At 47.3% G+C, this 12,685-nt stretch overlaps 1 long non-coding RNA gene across 1 annotated transcript; it reads left to right on the top strand.

Moving 5' to 3' along the window:
* Positions 1-1,931: 1,931 nt before the first annotated feature.
* LOC141575265 (uncharacterized) lies at positions 1,932-12,234 on the top strand. The gene is made up of 4 exons (XR_012502731.1): positions 1,932-2,115; positions 3,489-3,721; positions 6,923-6,979; positions 10,262-12,234. It is a non-coding gene; the product is annotated as an uncharacterized LOC141575265 (long non-coding RNA).
* Positions 12,235-12,685: the final 451 nt, after the last annotated feature.

A 12,685-nucleotide genomic window follows, 5' to 3' on the forward strand; every position in this document is an offset into this window, starting at 1 on the left:
CTTTGTTTCCACCTTACTGCTCAAGCTCAGAACTTCAGGTGGGCCTGGTCCTTCAGCATCCATGGAGAGAGAAGGCTGAGCAGGTGTGGGAACCCCACCTGATGGAGAAGAGATTGCTGGGAGGGACACTGTGGTGGCCACCATGACACGAGACAATCACACCTTCCGGGGTGAAAGGGAATGAAGACAAGGGAGGGACACAGCATTGGGACCCCTAGGTCGCCTGCCAGGCTTGCTCTCCCTCCACGGCCACCCTGGGGGCCTGGGTGGTGTTGGAACTCAGCTACAGTGATTAGGCTGAGGGGACTCAAGATAAAGGACCCTCCGTCTCCACACCGGGTTCCAAACGCAGCCTCTCTAAGTCTACCCTCTGTTTCTGGAACTCAGCTGGAAGAATACATGATCAGGCCAGACCCAGAACCCAAGGCAAAAAAGACAGGGGTCACATGGGGTTGTATCCCCGTGCTCAGCGGTCTGGGTCTCCTTGCAAATCTGCAGAAATCCCTGTTCTGCCTCATTCCTGGGAGAAACCCCACATCTGCTCTGTCTGTTCGTCTCTTGAGGCTATTGTCCTGGAGGGATGCAGAGTCCTTGAACCTGGCCCTCCAAACGTACATAAGCAGCCTGTTCAATAAAACAAATTATGCACTTTTTCACATTTGCCAGTTTTTTGATTCCACAAAGGCTGCGGGACTCTTTCTCACAGTCTCCTGTGCCCCCACCACTTGGTGGCCCTCTCCTCATGGAAACACGATTTCCCCCAACTGCACCCTGCCTCCCAGCTTGTCAGAGGGGAGTGACCCACAAAGACACAGGTGTTTGTGAGGATCCTGTCCCCCAGCAGAAAGCCTACTCCTGGAGCCATGGACAGGGATCTGGCCTCCTGAGCCGCTCAGCACTAATTGAAAGCCTAAACTGGGGACCCCGAACATTGCTGAATGACTTTCTGAGTCACCTGGGTTGGAGGGGCCTGATTTTTCTTTCCAAGAATGGATGTAGCGCAGCCTCCAATTTCAGGGCTGACATTCATGATGTATCTAGTTCCCCCAACTGCACCCCAGGAAGGAAAGGCCCTTCCATCCCACTGGTTAGAAACCCAGCCCAGGGGAGTTCTGAGGCACGGCATTTTTGTCATGTCCAGCATCCCTGCAGAGTGGCCCTTGCCTCTGAATGAGCCCCTTCCCTGGGCCTTCCCTACCCCGACATGACCACACCCCAGGTGGTGCTGGGGAATGCAGGGAGTGCAATGAGGGGTGGGGGGAGCAGAGCCCCTTTCTCTGGAGTGAGGGTTCTTGGGGAGACCACAGAGCAAGGCACACCACCCCCACCCTATACCCCAAACTCTTAGCCCCGCCAACACAGGGGCCGCTCTGCACCCTCTCACCGTGTCTCTCCTGGGAGACTGCACCCAACCCGGCATCTGGCACCCCAGCCCTACCTCCCCTCTTATGACAGGTCCCATCTTCTTGGAAACTGCCCAGCAGCTTGAATTCAAGGCCGGCAGCGGGCATGGCGGATCTGCAGTTCAGGTGCCCTACCTGGTCAGCAGTGCATGCCTGGGCTCAGTCCTCTATCTTGCCCACCGGCAGCCTGGGTCCACGTCCGGTTCAAGCGGAGGCCGCGGAGCCCAGGCTGAGCCCCACACACGGACAGGTGAGGGTGCCCTCGCCCCGCTACCCCGCTGCCCCGCCCACTGGTGGCAGCACCGCCCCAGACTCCGGCCGGCGCCATCTGCAGGTGAGGACGTCCCCGCGGCCCCGCCTTCCCCGGCCCCGCCCAGCTGCCCCAAAAGCCTCCAACCACCCCCGTCCTGGCCGATCCCTTGCTCCCATTGGCTCCGCAAGTTCTGCCCTCGCACATCTTGACTCGGAAGGACGCACGACGCAAGCGCAAGGGGAGGGCCCAGCGGCGTTGCCATGGCTACAGGCGCCGCGGTCCGCGCGGGCCGGCGTGCGCTTCTGGGGCGGGGAGCGGGCTCCGGAAGTGTGCAGCTGCCTGGGACCATGGCGGTGCTTGCTGCTGGGGATGGCGGCTTGCTCGGCCGGGTGACTAGTTCTGGCCTGGTCACTCGGCGGCCGACATCCTGTCTGGGGCGGCGTCCCACAGACGGTAAACGTACGTCCGCGACGTCGGACATGGCCCGGGGTGGGATCGGGGTTCGGGCGGTGGCCGGGGAGGGCTGTGGTGCAGGGGAGCGTGTTGGGGCTGGGCGGGGCAGGGCTTGGGCACAGCCTCAAGCTTTCCTCCCCCTCAGGCCCTGGGGCTGGGGCCGCGAGTCTGGGTCGCCCTTTGTGGCCGCGGCCTCCCAGAAACCCCTGGGAAGGGCAGGCGGAGGACCCATCTTAGAAGAAGCGGGGCCTTACCCTGGTTTTGAAGAGCCCCAGAATCAGATGTTGGAATGGGCTGGTTTATCAGCCTTGTTTATTTGCAGGGAAACTTCAGTTCCATCCAGATGTTGGTTCCTTCATTCAACCTCAGGAATAAGACACAAGGGTCAGTGCCGATAAGCAGTTATCTAGGGCTTGACTCAAAATAAACTATGCGGGGTGTAGGGATGGTAGATGGGACCCTCCCTCTTGAAGTTAGCAGTCTTCTGGGATTAGAGGCCCCAGTTGAGGACTGCATCCTCATCTGCAGTAATGGAGTTTGTGAGAAACACACAGAGAAGGGAGGGGTGTGGTGGCGGTAACTCATTACAGAATCCAGGACCCTTGCCTGGCTCTTGTGTAGAAGAGTCTCGCCTTGGATAGGGCAGCAGTTATCAAAGTGTATCCAAGGCCCCTGAGGTGCAAGACCATTTTCATAGAAACGCCGGGATGTCACCTGCCTTTTGCACACTCTTGCTCTCACGAGTTCCTGAGGGGTTTTCCAGGGAAAACCTGGCCTGTGATATCACAAAACAGGGAATGCAGAGGCAGATAGGAGAATTCAGCTCTCACCAGTCCAAAAGAGATTTGCAGAAATTAAAATCACTGCTATTCTTCTCACTAATGATTTTTCTTTGAAAAATAGAATTATATTTTGTTTAAGAGTATTAATGGTAACATACAGTAGATTGTTAATTTTTTAAGTGAATTCATACACTTTTTCTGACTTCTTATTTAACTTCTAACAGGAAATATTGATAGATTAAACTCACATAAATAGCATCCTTTTGGAGTTCTCAGTAATTGTTAAGAGTGTATAGGGTTCTGTAGAACAAGAAGTTTGAGAGCCCCTGGAGAACGGGTGCTCAGATGCTAGTCAGGTGCTTAGTGGTGTTAGACGGATGCCAAGATGTCTTCCGCAACTGCTCCCGGACTTGAAGTAATTGGCCACATGGAGATGGGTGGGCAGTGCCTCCACTTTACAAACCAGAAGCTGCTGAATGTGTCTGGATTGTAGGCCATGGGCTGTGCAGGGATTCCCGTTGTATCTGTCCTATCTAAGCCGGGATTCCTGTGCAGAGGCCTGGCCCTGATGACCCGCTCTCCTTTGCTCCCTGCCAGGTACCTTCTGTGTGACTTCAACCCTCCAGAGGGCTTCAACCTCCATAGGAACGTCTGCATCCACATCGCCTTCCTCCTGAAGACCCTGCTGAAGATGGAGAAGCCAGTACTGGTGCTATTCCCTTGGGGCTACCTCTACCACTGGCAGAGCCCCGATCCCTTGTCCGACTCCTTTGACCTCCCAAGTCTCAACAGAAACATCCCTGACATTGAGTATGAGCAGTTCATTGCAGGTGAGGTGGTGGTCATTTAACTGGGGCCAGGTGGTCGTTGTTCTGGTTCCGATCTGAACATCGGGCCATCTTACTTTGGGCTTGTTGGTCTGCTTAGGGGCCCTGCTCATGTTTCCTACACTGCAGGTGAATTTGGTTTATCCATAGTTTTTTTGGGAAATCAATTTGAAGTGTATGAGCTCTATGTCCCCTCACCTCTGAAAACCCTGGCCTCCTGGTGAGATGGAGTAGTGACAAGGAGGCCACTGCCACAGAGGACTTGTCCCAGAAAGACTCGCTCCCTGTGCAGTCAGGGCTGTTCTTACCTGTAGGAAAACACGATGTGTGTGTAGCATGGGCCACATGCTGGAGAAGATATGTAACTGCCCATCCAGTATAATTTGGTCCTGCTCAAGCTACCCATTTTAAGTTTTGTAAGAGGGAAGTGTTCAAGATTTTCTTTGAATAAAGGTATTTAGAGCTTATCAATTTTTTTTTAAATTGAAATGTGGTTGATTTACAATGTTTTGTTAGTTTCAGTTATACAGCTGTTTTGTTAGTTTCAGGTATGCAGCATAGTGATTCAGTTGTACATATACATAGTCTATTCTTTTTCAGGTTCTTTTCCATTATAGGTTGCAAGATATGGAATATTCTTCCCTGTGTTCTACAGTGAATCCTTGTCGTTTGTCTGTTTTACATATAGTAATTTATATCTGTTAATCCCAAACTTCTAAGTTTGTTTTATAAGTCTGTGAGTCTGTTTTTGTTTTATAAATAAGTTCATTTGTATCATTTTTTTAAAATTCCACATATAAGTGATATCATATGATACTTGTCTTTGTCTGACTTATTTCACTTAGTGAGATAATCTCCAGTTCCATCCATGTTGCTGTAAATGGCCTTATTTCCTTCTTTGTTATGACTGAGTAATATTCTGTTATATCTAAGTACCACATCTTTATCCAGTCATCTGTCAGTGGACGTTTAGGTTGCTTCTATGTCTTGGCCATTGTAAACAGTGCTCCTGTGAAAATTGGGGTGCAGGTATCTTTTGGAATGAAGGTTCCCTCTGGATATATGCCCAGGAGTGGGATTGCTGGATTAGGTGGTAAGTCTTTTTTTTTTTTTTGTCTTTTGAGGAATCTCCATAATGTTTTCCACAGTGACTGCACCAAACTACATTCCCACCAACAATGTAGGAGGGTTTCCTTTTCTCCACAGCCTCTCCGGCATTTATGGTTTGTGGACTTTTGAATGATGGCCATTCTGACTGGTGTGAGATGATAACATTGTAGTTTTGAGCTGCATTTCTCTGATAATTGAGGGATATTGAGCATTTTTTTATATGCCTATTGGCCATTTGTGTGTCTTCATTGGAGGATTGCTTGTTTAGTTGTTCTGCCCATTTTTTGATTTGGTTGTTTATTTTTTTCTTATTAAGTTGTATGAACTATTTATATAGTCTAGAAATTAAGCCATGGTCAGTCTCATATTTTGCAAATATTTTCCCCAATTCCATAGGTTGTCTTTTAGTTTTACTTATGGTTTCTATTGCTGTGCAAAAGTTTATAAGTTTAATTAGGTCTCATTTATTTATTTTAGCTTTTATTTCTGTTGCTTGGGTTGCTTAGATTGCCCTAGGAAAACATTGCTGAGATGTATGTCAAATAATGTTTTGCCTATGTTTTCTTGTGAGAAGTTTATAGTGTCTTGTCTAATATTTAAGTTTTTAAGCCATTTTGAGTTTGTTTCTTTTTGGTTTTTTTGCGGCTCTATTGTATGCTTTTGATTTGTGGTTACCTTATTCTTCAAATATATCAACCCATTACTATATCTATTTCCTTTAGACTGATAATCACGTAGGCTCCATCACATCCTAAGAATAACGAAGAAAAAAAAGAAAGAAAAAAATCTATATTTTCTTGCTCCCCTCTCCAATTCCCAACCTTTTTTATTTTGATGTCCTTTTTCATTTTTACATCTTTATGTTTATTCTCTTGTAACTCGTTATTGCATTTCCAACTATGGATTTTCCTGTTTCTATAGCATCCTGCTTCCTTTCTGTTTAGAATAGAACCTTTAAATATCTCTGTTAGGTTCATTATTGCTAAGTTATCTCACCTCCCACCTGCCCCCTCTCCCCTCCCCCCCAGGCCTCTGAATCCTCAGTCCAGGAAAGCTAAACCATTCTAGCCTTCATCGGTTCTGGGAAAGCAATCTTCAGAGTGGGAAAAGACATTGAAAAATAATATTCTGTGAGTTGCTTTCTACCCTTGCCCAGAGATGAGAAACATCTGAAGGTGGAGGAAAAAAGTTGGAGGTGGGGAACACAAAGTCTTTTCTCCTTTTGCTACTGAAGAAATGATTGCTTTTTTAATTAGTGATGATGCCCTTTAAATTGGTGATATCGAGATTCCACAGCTTCAGCGCCTGTGAATAACCAGCCGGTAGAAAGCTCTCTAGGGCCCCTGCAGTGGGAAAGGCAGCCCCTCTGAGCACCTGTTGTTCTTGATTCTTCCTGCCTCCACACGGGTTCGTTAGGCACCGTTCAGGACAATGCAGTTACCCAAGGGGGAGGGCGGGGAGACCTCTGCTGTGTGGCCAGCCACAGGAGCTCACACTTGAAGGACAAAATGTAGAGTAGTGGGGCGGTCATAGGAACAGAAGATGGTTGAGACCCAGGATATTGTCCTGGAGTCCAGCAGCCGAGGCTGGTGGGGCAGATAGGGCCCTGGGGTGTGGGCAATCCTTGAGGGGTCTGAAGCAAAGATAGGAACCAAGAGACTGGATTCGTGTGGGGGTACGGCACCCCTTGGAGTCTGCGTGGCAGCTCAGCAAGCCCAGGGGGAGCTGGCACTTCCCCAAAGCTGGGTTGACAGGTCACAACCAACTCACTGGGGACAGAGAGGCACTGAGTCATTTTTAACTTTCTGTCCCTCTTCCTGGAAAAGAAACTGCTGCCTGTTAAATAGCCTGTGTCGTTAGTGAGAATTAAAGTCATGAAGCAAGATTGCCTCAAAAGTCATCCATTGTGTAGTTGTTAATAAGGGTCAAATGCAAACTTTAATAGATGAAATGAAGCATTCATCAGAGGATTTCAAAGTCCTTTCAAATAAAAATTCTTGCTGCCTTTGTTCTTCATTTCATTGTTCACTTGGTGATAATAATAGTAACCAAAGCAATAGCAAACCCTTACACAACTCTGTCCTGCTGTTCCAGGAACGCTGTGTTCATGACAAACAATGAGTTGGCACCACTATGAGTTCCACTTTAAAGGTAAGGACATTCATTAATCACACGGCTAATAAATGGCAGAGCTGGGACTTGAACCCAAGCTGTCTGGCCCCAGAGCCCCCTCTCAGCCCCTTCACTGCAGCTCACTTGGCATGCCCGACACAGGCCAACATTTAAGAGCAGCGTGACCTTGGCCAAGGCTGCTTCACCGCTTGGTCTCTGATTCCTCATCTGTAGAATGGGGGTGTGGGCAGTGAACTCTATGAGCTCAGTGGTCACTTCCTCCACTCTGCTATTCTACTGCTTTGAGTTAGTTTAATAAGTATCCGAGCCCCTACATGGCCCACACATGGGCTGGCACTTTGCTAGGCCTTGGGTTACGGACCAAAGATCTGCCTGCTTCTCCAAGGAGCCTGTGTCCCTCCACGGCAAACAGCTGCGAGGCCCAGGCTCCCTCGGTGGCAGTCGGGGACTGGGCAGGAAAGTCTGATAAGAGAAGATGGAGGCAGAGCCCCTCCAGGAACATTGGTGGCCACACAGCTCTCAGGAGCAAGAGCTTCTGTCCAGGCTTCTGAGAGGGGGGTCCTCATGAGGCCAGTAGTCCCCCCAACCTAAGCCCTCAAGACAAAGATCCAGCCATCCCTTCAGTGTCACCATAGAGCCAGTCCATCCTCATCACTGTGCCTCTGTGCTCCTTTGTCCTGGGGCCTCTCTTCCCCTACACACAGAAGACTCTTCTCCCTCTCTTCTCTGAGTGTCCCCTCACTTCACCCGTGGTCCCTGCTTCCTGGGCAACCATCTCTTTGCCCACTCACACCCCCCCATTTGATCAGGAGGCTGGGTTGACTTCCTTGTGCTCACTTTCCACCTTCAGATCATTGCTCCTCCTCTCTTGGGAGCACCTGGAAAACCCAGATCCATTCCTAGCAGTGCCTGCCACCCTGGCCTCCCGGCTCATCTGCCTCAGTCAGGAGCACCTGGACCACCAGCTCTGTATTGCCTCACCTCCTATCATCAAGATGTCAAACTTCATTCTCCCTCCACCACCCAGTATGGTCATTGTAGGGTCTTCTTCTCCGTCAGCCTGAGCCAGCCACCCCCCATTCACCCTACCCCCGGTCTCATACCCGGGCGTGTCTCCACCCCAGGTCCAGCCTCTCTCCTTTAAGTGCCCACCTCTAGCCATCCAGCTGCTTCTCCACCAGCCTCCCTGGCGCTCCTTCACCTTCACTGGGGCATCATGCACTGACTCCTCTGCTTTCCTGCCTGTCCACGTTCCTCTTACTTCCACTTCCCCAGCGTGTATGCTGCCCAATCCGGGGACTCGGGAAGCCAGGCAGAGTGTACCAGACAGCAGACAAGAGTGAAGCCCTGCTCAGAAATCAGATAGGTTCCTAGGTCTTGGATGAGTAAGGAGGCTTACTGCTCATCCTTGATCCCTTTGCTGGTGGCCAAAAGCGACCAAGGTCCACGAGAGCACTTCTGGGAGCTGCCTGCCAAAACCTGCAAAAGGACTGCTCAGGACTGGCTCTGCAGTAGGAGCAGAGGAAGGAAATGTCGCCTCTTGGTGGACATTATTGGTGATGGCAGTAGGAGGCCTAGCAGCCTTGGTATAGTGGTTGCAGGACAGGGTCCTAGTGGATCATCGTTTTCACCTCTCTTAAAAATCATTGCTTCATATATTGTATCCATTTTGTGGTTTATTTTAGGGTGGTAAATATGGTGTCTGTTACTCCATATTAGCTGGATTGATTAATTTTTTTTATTCTTAATTTTCTCTTCAATGATTTGGAAGCTATATTGCCTTTTAATGAAAATTCTCTCTAAATTTTTATAAATCATCTCTAAGTTCATAACTTTATATGTAATTGGACCAGTATCCCTATAACACTATCAAAAATGAAATAATCTATTAGATCTTGTTCCTCAATAATGATAAATTTAGCATATTTTACCTCTCTGCTGTTCCAGATTGTGTGTGTGTGCGTTTGTCTGTGTGTGTGTGTGTGTGTGTGTGTGTATGTGTGTGTATGTATGTGTCCTCTAGTTACTACTTTTTAGAATGTTGCTTCCAGTTTGTTATATTAACAATGAAAATATAGGTATAAACTTCTTGGATTTCATTGCTCACTACCACTATTTAATACCATGTATTTCCCACTTTTGAGTTATTTACTTATCTGGATTTTCAAATCAACTGGACACATGATTGGCTAAGTTTTTTCGAGCAGTGGACTTGGAACACTTTCATGTCTATATGCAGCTTTATGTTCTCCTCCTCAACAACTCTCAGCATGTTGTTGACGGCCCAAGCCTTGTTTTAAAATATGGCATTGTTTTTCATCACCAAAAAAAAACAAAAAAGTTTTCTTCATTTAAAGTGCTGTCTTTTTATGACTGGCTAGTCTTGTCTGGTGGATAGAGATTTACTTAACCTTCCCCCTTCTTTTCACCATAGCTTGGATTCATTGAGATGTATGTTTTTACCACTTCTCAGATGGGCTTCCGCTTTGACTTCCGGTTTAAACCATCACCCCACTCTTTTTCTCCATGCTTATTCCTGAAAAAGTGAGATCTCTATCGGATTAAAGGTGGTTCCCGTCAGAGATGTGTGGCTCCCTGTCCAAAGGTCCAAATGAAGAGAAAAGGAAAGATTCCTGTTTCTGGTGGTTACATTTTGTCAGCTGAGAGATCTAGTTATCCATGTGGCTGCGGTGGAATCTGCAATATCTTGGCTCAGAGTTTCCTTTTTCTGGCTTACTAGGGGAGCCTCATTAGCTGGGGTCACGGCGCTGTGGCCGTTGTCAGGATCCCGGGGCTGAGGCAGCCCCTCTCCCCGCCTTGTTATTTTGATCTTGCAAACTGGGTCCCAGCTATGCTAACCCTGCACCTGGCGGCCAGGATCGCACCCCACGTGACGTGTCCCCAGTTCCTCGGCGTCCCTCACTGCTATCAGCTAGCTCCAGTAAGGGTACGAGCTGGCTTCCACTGCGGTCCTTCCTCCTTCCTCTGCAGGCAGGCCCTCCTTTCCCACTATTTGGCCCTAAACTTTCTCTCCTGCACTACATAAGCTGAAGGAATTCCTCAGCGTTTCCAGCAGGTAGATGGTGCTCTTCTATGTTTGGACCCCTTCAGTGCTTGCAGTGGAAATTTAGGAGGTGGGAAGGAAGAGCTTGGGGGCTCTCCATATCTAGGGGCTCCCTATCCAGCAGATTCAACTAACTGTGGTATGAAAATATTCGTGAAAAAACAGGAAGTTTCAAAAAGCAACACTTGAATTTGCCAAAACTGACAACTACTTACATAGCATTCATGTTGTATTAGATACCGTGAGTAATCCAGAGATGATTTGAAGTACACAGAAGGACACAGCAAAAGAGAATGTGACAACGAATGTACGTGTATATTCATGTATAACTGAAAAATTTTGCTCTAAGCTGGAATTTGATGCAACATTGTAAAATGACTATAACTCAATAAAAAATGTTATATATATATATATATATAAAGTACATGGGAGGGTGTACATAAGTTCCATGCAAGTCTTATGCCATTTTATACAAGAGGCATCAGCATCCATGGATGTTGACGTCAGGGGGGAGTCCTGCAGCCAGTGCCCCATGGTTACCAAGGGATGACTAGAAGTCCAGGCTCCTTATCCCAGGCTGTCAGGTCCCCACATGGTCTGAATCCTACCTGTACCACACTTCCCTTGTCACTCTCCTCCAGCCCTGGCAGACTGTCCTCTGATTTTTGAACAGGTGACACTCACTGTGCTTCATATCTGTCCCATAGAAATACCCGTTACTTTCTGAGTATGGCTCTGCTTTCACAAAACGGGCTGCATTGTCACTAGAGAAGACAGTGTGGAATTTTCTTTAAAAACTGAAAATAGACTTCACTCATGATCCAGCCTTCCCACTCCTGGGCATATGTCAGAAGAAAACTCTAATTCAAAAACTCACATTCACCTCAATGCTCACAGCAGCACCATTTATAATAGCCAGGACATGGCAACAACCCAAATGTCCATCGACAGCTGACTGGATAAAGATGTAGTAGTATATTTATACAAAGGAATACTATTCAGCCATTAAAAAGAACAAAATAATGCTATTTTCGGCAACATGGATGGACATAGAGATAGTCATTCTAAGTGAAGTAAGCCAGAAAAAGAGAAAAATGCCATATATCACTTATATGTGGAATCTAAAAAAAAAAACACAAATGAACTTAACTACAAAAGAGAAACAGACCCACAGACATAGAGAAACAAACTTATGGTTACCAGGGATAGAAGGGGATGGGAAGGGATAAATATGGGAATTGGAAAAGTGTCCCTCTTGGGGAGTTATGGAAATGTTAGCTATCTTGATTGCGGTGAAGGTTTTCTGGGTGTACACATCTATCAAATTCATCAAATACTACATGTGAAATATGTGTAATTTAGTATACAGGAATAATACCACAATAAAGGTGCCTGTAAAAAAAAAAAAAAAAAAAAAAAAACAAGAAAAGATTGGCGGCATTTTGCCCTACGTTTTTATGTGTCTTTAGTGAGTGGGTCTACAAGTTTCCGGTCTGCCATATTTTCTGAACCAGAAGTGCACTCCTTCCCTTTTCTTTGGTAAACTGTCAGTGGGTGGCATTCATTCCCGTGGCTTCAACTGCTCTCTGTCCACTGATTAACTGTCAAATCTTTTCCAGCATGGACATTTCATTTCAGTCCCAGAAATATTCTTCTAATTGACAAGTAGATATTCCCACTTGATTAGCCCATAAAAATCTCAAGCTCTGTGTGTTTGAATTTACACTCGCTCAGAACTAGGTTTACTTCTACAAACAATGGCAACACTATCCCATCTGTTTTCCTTGACATACATCTGGGAGTTTTCCTTTACTTTTCCACTCCCTCACCCCCGTCAGTACAGCAATTCTATTCCTTAATGTCCCCCAACTAAGTCCCTGCTCCTCGCTCCCCACTGCATTAATTCACACCCCTTGCTAGTCTCCCGAGTGCTGTTCTTTAGAGTGAACAATCCACTTTTCTCACTTTTAATGGCTAATCTGTGTCACTCTCCTCCTTAAAACCCCAAAGAATTCCCCGCTGCGTATGTGAGGGAGTCCAAGCTCCCCGATTTAACGTCACACTTTCTCATCACCTAGTTGTTGCTTTTTTTCAGCCTCAGCTTCCGTTAGTTCCCAACAGCCTCTAGCCTCACTGACCTTCCTTCCCTAAGTGCAAAGTGCTCTTCGACACGACCAGGAGTCTGCACGAGACACGCAAGCTGCCAAGAATCCCGTCCCCACACGCACTCTCCTGGTCTAGAGATTTGCTGGAATCCTTCAGATGTCAGTGCAGAAAGCATTTTCTCTGTGACACCTTCCCTACTTTCTAGAACCCTGCCCCTGGCAGTGCAAAAGCCCCTCTGAACATACAGTATACATGATGCCAAGTGACTTACCACATTGTTTTGAAAACCTATTCAAATTTGTCTCTTCCACGACACACTGTGATCTCCTTGAGGGATGGGTGGCTGTGTGGTATTTGCCTAGACAGCTAATGTTTGGCACAGACTCCGGGCCATAGGAAACACTCTGCTGACTCATCAAGAAGAATTGCAGTCTTTGCGATGTAAGAAAGACTACATGATTTCTGAATTTACAACATCCGGCAAGGGTCCAAATAATTTCACATAGAACTACAGAGGAAAAATATGTGTCTTCTTTTCCTCTTTGTGAGCCCGA

This window comes from Camelus bactrianus, chromosome 27 (assembly GCF_048773025.1).
Source record: "Camelus bactrianus isolate YW-2024 breed Bactrian camel chromosome 27, ASM4877302v1, whole genome shotgun sequence".
Lineage (NCBI taxonomy): Eukaryota > Metazoa > Chordata > Mammalia > Artiodactyla > Camelidae > Camelus > Camelus bactrianus.